Source organism: Cydia splendana, chromosome 2 (assembly GCF_910591565.1).
Source record: "Cydia splendana chromosome 2, ilCydSple1.2, whole genome shotgun sequence".
Lineage (NCBI taxonomy): Eukaryota > Metazoa > Arthropoda > Insecta > Lepidoptera > Tortricidae > Cydia > Cydia splendana.
The window spans coordinates 3,860,819-3,866,818 of NC_085961.1; the positions used below are offsets into that span (position 1 = coordinate 3,860,819).

At 39.8% G+C, this 6,000-nt stretch overlaps 1 protein-coding gene across 2 annotated transcripts in view; it reads right to left on the minus strand.

The window, feature by feature from the left end:
• The window catches only part of LOC134802541 (uncharacterized), a 95,239-nt gene extending 89,583 nt beyond the window's left edge, over positions 1-5,656 (minus strand). For both annotated transcript variants that reach the window (XM_063775207.1, XM_063775199.1), the window contains exon 1: positions 5,239-5,656. The gene's annotated coding sequence lies outside the window, so the exon portion shown is untranslated. The remainder of the gene's footprint in view (positions 1-5,238) is intronic.
• Positions 5,657-6,000: the final 344 nt, after the last annotated feature.

A 6,000-nucleotide genomic window follows, 5' to 3' on the forward strand; every position in this document is an offset into this window, starting at 1 on the left:
GGCTTAAGCGGGAAGTTGGAGCTTAAACACGACCCAATAGGAAAAGTGTCTTAGACAAGCGAAACGGCGGGCCGAAGGCCGAAGGCCGTAGGCCAACTTCCCCCTCTCGTGTGACGCTTCGGGCCTTCGGCCCTACGCGGAGCTCGGCCTTCGGCCTTCGCGAGCCTCGACGCTTCGCCGTCGGGCCTTCGGCCCGCCGGCTTCGCTTATCAAGACAGTTGACTTTGTAGAACGCTTGGGGGAACTGCATTCACGCAGCTCGGCCTTCGGCCTCGCGTTTTGGGAGTCGGGGTGGAGGCTCCGGGCCTTCGGCCCTCCGCCGGGGTCGGCCTTCGGCCTCCCGGCCTGAAGCTCGCCCTTCGGGCTCGCTTAACACACTTTTTGTATAGGATTTTGCTTTGTTCGTCATTCCCGCAGCTCGGCCTTCGGCCTCGCCCAAAATTACTGGGGGCGGGGCACGCTTGGATATTCGGGGTGAAGCTCCGGGCCTGACGGCCCTACGCGGGGTCGGCCTTCGGCCTCCCGGCCTGAAGCTCACCCTTCGGGCTCGCTTAACCTACTTGGAAATTTGAATTTTGCCCTTGTCGCCCGCCATTTTGGATTTTTCCAAAAATTTTTTTTACATTGTAATGGTGGGCCCCCTAGCTCGCCGCATGCCAAATCTCAGCGCACTCGGACCAACCTGAAAAATTAAAAAAAAAAGTCGGCCATTTTGAAATTTTTTAAATGCAGTTTGATTTGTTTCGGGGCCCTCTATGATATTTGGTCGAGCACCCCCCACCTACCTCGCACCGTTTAAAAGTTGCCATACAATATTAAAATGACCATTATTTCCGCCATCTTGGATTTTTTCCAAAATTTTTTTTTTCATAGGAATCTAGAGGCTTCTATCTCTCGCCATGCCAAATCTCAGCGCGCTCGGACCAACTTGAAAAAAAAAAAAAAAAAAGTCGGCCCGTTTGAAAATTTTTAAATGCAGTTTATTTTGTCTCGGGGCCCTCTATGACATTTGGTCGAGCACCCCCCACCTATCTCGCACCGTTTAAAAGTTGCCATACAAAATAAAAGGGGCAATTTTTTCCGCCATCTTGGATTTTTTCGAAATTTTTTTTCCCATACGAATCTAGAGGACCCCGAGATTCCGTGACCAAAATTTCAGCGCGCTAGGACAAACTTGAAAAAATTAAAAAAAAAAGTCAGCCATTTTGAAAAAAAATGGCGGCGTCAAAAACTGCCAGGGTCCCTCTATGACATTTGGTCGAGCACCCCCCACCTACCTCCCACCGTTTGGCCGGGCCGTCGAACATTTTTCTGACCGGAAGCGGTAGGCCAAAAGTCGAAATTTTCTGAAGTCACGAGACCGCCCTCTATACGACCGTACTAAAGTCTAACACCCCACGAACCTCCTTCTGGGAGAACAATCATGTCAATTAATCAGTCGTGTTGCAGCTTTAAATAAGATTAATTATTAATTATTAAATTAAATTAAATTAAATTAATTAAAACTTTCTTCGACCGTTTTGATTATCTTTTTTATTTATGACATTAATAAGATTCTGACTTTTGACAAATGTCATCATTGCCGCACATTTTCAAACAAATTGTCAAAAGCACTGCCAATGATTAATACAGTATGTTTCTTTTTGTTGTCGATTATTGGAATTAACTTTTGTTTGATAATTTAATGTTTTATCTTTTGTTCTAATTAAAAAGAAATTACCGTTAGAGCATTTCTGAGAAGTAACCCTATGTGGGATTTCAGGGTTTGTCCAATGGCTAAGTTCACCCTGTATTTAAAAACGTAAACGTTAAAGTTTTTGGGATATATGTATAGTAGACTATTTATACTCCACATTGATACCATAAGAAGTTAATAAAACTGCCTGAAAGTTAGAGAGGACTATGGAGGAGATTACTGTTTACTAACTAGCTTTTGACTTAACTCCTGGCCCCTGTTTCACCAACGTGACAGGTGCGACGAAAATCACTGTTGCTGACGTCACAGGCATCCATGAACTACGGTTACCGCTTACCATAGGGCGGGCCGTATTCCTGTTTGCCACCATCATTGTATTATTAAAAAAAAACTTTATGATATCCGAAAAAAAACAGATATTTCTCTTGCTAAGTTTATGACAATTGTCACAGAAACACTGCAATTGTCACGAAATTCCGACATATAACTCATTACCTGTCAAGAATTACCTACAATTCTTCTAGATCTTTGACAATTGTCAGAAACTTCACAGGAGAAATATCTGTTTTTTCCGATATAATAAAGTTTTTTTTTTAATAATACAATGATGGTGGCAAACAGGAATACGGCCCGCCCGATGGTAAGTGGTAATCGTAGCCCATGGATGCCTGTGACGTCAGCGATAGTGATTTTACAATTCGTCGCACCTGTCACCGATGTGAAATTGGGGCCTGGCCTCTATTTCACTACGGTGGCAGGTGCGACACTTGTCGACATCACAGTTGGTACTGACGTTACAGGCCTCCATAGGCTACGGTAACCGCTTACCATCAGACGGGCGGTGTGCTTGTTTGCCACCAACATGTTAATAAAATAAAAACTCCATTATATCGCCAAATACTAAGTACTTATTTTGCGAAGCTAATGACAATTGTCACAAGAAACACGACAATTGTCGGTAATTCTTGACAGCAAATGAGTTCTGTGTAACACTATATGAGTAAAATGAATATAGGCGTGGAATCGAATGTATTTGCAGCCAACAAAATGCCAATGTTTGTTCAGCTACCTGTTCACCTGTTTAAATTGCTTATTATCAATTTAGATCCGGATTTTAAACCTGGCTGACATCGGATAGCCATTTATATTGATGTCAATGGTGTTGGTGAATATTTTAATTCATTCGGGCGAAAACCGGAAGGTTGGTTGGGTATCATAAAATGTTCATGGAGAGAAATTGTAAAGGCCCCAGTACACAATGGGCCATTGCCGGCCACTCCAAGGGACGCAGCCATGCGGTAGAATGAGATAGCAATATCATTTGCTCCCTCTAACGCATAAATGCGTCCCTTGGAATGGCCGGCGATGGCCCATTGTGTACTGGAGCCTTAAGATATGGTATTGTAATCAACAACTGCAAAGTTTTTTTTACATCGGTTTGTGGCAAATACTGTTTAGTTTATCTTTATTTTAAAACGAAAAATGTCAACTTGCATGTTTTCTCCACTGTACACAGAATAAGTAATGATGTTACTATATCTCATATGTTCAGAATATTACTTGAATAAACTTATTATCCTATATAAAATGTGTGTTTTTATATTTCTAAACCCAGTTTCTAAGTAGATTGCACATACATTATAGTCACATTAAAATTCCATTTTGCGAAATAAAGAATTCAACATTTAACTTTGCAAAAGTAGATAATTGTTATTAGAATATTTTCTAAAAGCAATAAAAATAGATTAGGTTAGATTCGAGCTACAATGACATTAGGTTGGGTTCAAGGTAAGGTTGCAGGGCCTCAACAAGGGAAAAAAAGGGGGAGGGACTGTTGGCCTGGCTAAGTGAGCCAGAACTCACCCACTACTCCCTACTACTGCCGTAAGCAGGTAATGAATTCCCAATGTATTAGGTATAGGTTTAATAAATTATAAATATATTTCATTAATAACATAATAATATACAAATATGTAAAAGCATAAAGTAATAAATAAGCCTACAGTAATCACGTATACCGGTCCCACGGATGCGGATGTTGCTTACATAATCTCGTCTGTCAAGGAGTTTCGGCAGGAAAGGCCTTGGCAGACTTAAAAATTTCCGAAATGAGGGTTCATACCTACCGACTGGAATTGGTTTCATGGAGGTATCAGATGGGTTAATGTAGGGTAACTGATGTACACCTTGCTAACATAATCTCGTCTGCCAAGGTGTTTCGGCAGGAAAAGCCTTGGCAGACTTATATATTCATGAAATGAGGGCTCATACCTACCGATTGGAATTGGTTTCATGGCGGTATCAGATGGGTTAGTGTACGGTAACCGATGGTCATCTTGCTTATAATCTCGTCTGCCAAGGTGTTTCGGCAGGAAAAACCTTGGCAGACTTATATATTCCTAAAATGGGGGTTCATACCTACCGAATGGAATTGGTTTCATGGTGGTATCAGATGGGTTAGTGTAGGGTAACCGATGGCGACCTTGCTTACATAATCTCGTCTGCCATGGTGTTTTGGCAGGAAAAGCCTTGGCAGACTTATATATTCCTGACATGAGAGTTCATACCTACCGACTGGCATTGGTTTCATGGTGGTATCAGATGGGTTAATTTAGGGGTCCCGATGGTCACCTTTGAGAGCGTCTGCCAAGCACTTCCGGCAAAAAAAATAGTGGCAGACTTCGCTTTTCTGTGTCTACATGTAAATTTCTAACTGCTGCCATAACTACTATCTCGGTATCAGATGGGTTAAATCAGCCCCTTTTTTCGCACCGGAAGTGGCCTTCTTTTTCGTACTTTCGGCAAGTTCCGCCGTGGCAGACTATCGAATTCGGACTTAGCATAACTTTTCTGGGAAACCATTGTGCATTTCATCGTGGTATCAAGTCGGTTAGAAATTTTGCGGCCGGCTCTTCTACCATTAGAGCCGTTTCCGAGATCCCCGAAATATATACATATATAAGTAAACAAGAATTGCTCGTTTAAATGTATTAGATTTATGATTATATAAAAATAGAAAATTTAAGGTTAATTTTATTCTGATGTAATAATTTGCTATAACTGTTATAAGTAATTTTGTTCTTGTTTTGGTAATAAGACCTTGATGATAGTCTTGGTGGTCTTTATATCGTGCATGACGTGATATAATTATTTTAAATATATTCAACATTGATTATTATGACAATAGCGATTATCATAATTATATTGGTATCTAAATATTATTAAAATTATATGAAAAATATCTGTCCTAAAATCCTTCCTTTGATCTAATAAAAATCTCTACAATATTTTAGGACCTGAATTTTATTTTTAAATAAATAAATATTGAAATAATTAAGTGACGATTAATCCGATTAATATTTTTCTAATAAACTAGTATAGTAATTAATTTTATTAATAATATACGTTGACGTTATTTAATGCGTCTTTATTTTAAAATACTAATGCTGTAATATCTTCCCTAATATAAATATGTAAATTAAACTTGCCATTCCATTTATTATTTTTATTTACTGTATTTTAAAATAACAAACTAAACCTACCTTTGATTCAGTAAAATCACGACACTTCCCACAAATCACTAAAATATCATCCACAGTTAAAAGTCGAACACTATTTAAAACGAAAAAAAATCACTAACCACACCACTAAAAGTTTTCCCTCGATACCGTTAAAAAATCACGCACGCATTCCGAATTCAAAAATCGCGATCTTCCATCATCGAGTAACGACACGACCGACCGCGTCGAGAAATGGAAACGCACTAGTGTTTGTTAGGGGTGGTAGAAAGAGAGGGCGAATCGCGAAATCTATAGAGATACGTGAAATACGGGGTCCGATTCGGTGCGACATGGAGCATGTTTGTCAATGAGTCAGCGTTCGCGTTTCGGTGACAATGAAGTTTGATGAGTTTTTTGACAAAGTGCTTTCCCTGTTGTTTCTAGTTGACAAATGTCAGATGCAACGGTTAGCTTTACCTGAAAACGGTGGAGTGCTTCGGTTGGGCGATTGTTTGTTTGGGTTTTAAATGTTTTTCGTTTGCAAACACCGGGATCACAGTGAGGATGTGTAGGGAATTTTATTTGCATTTGTTTACAAATATATGTATGCAATTTTCTTTAATAACACGGTAATATAACATTTATTTTTCATATAAAAAAAATCCTTATCTTATTACTTTCCCGTTCACATCAAAAAGGATCCCGTGGCCCTTTTAGACTACCTAATCCTAAGAATTAAGAAACTAAATTTTAGGAAAGGGGGCCACTTTAGTGCGGGTTAGAAGGTCAAATGGCGACCCATTT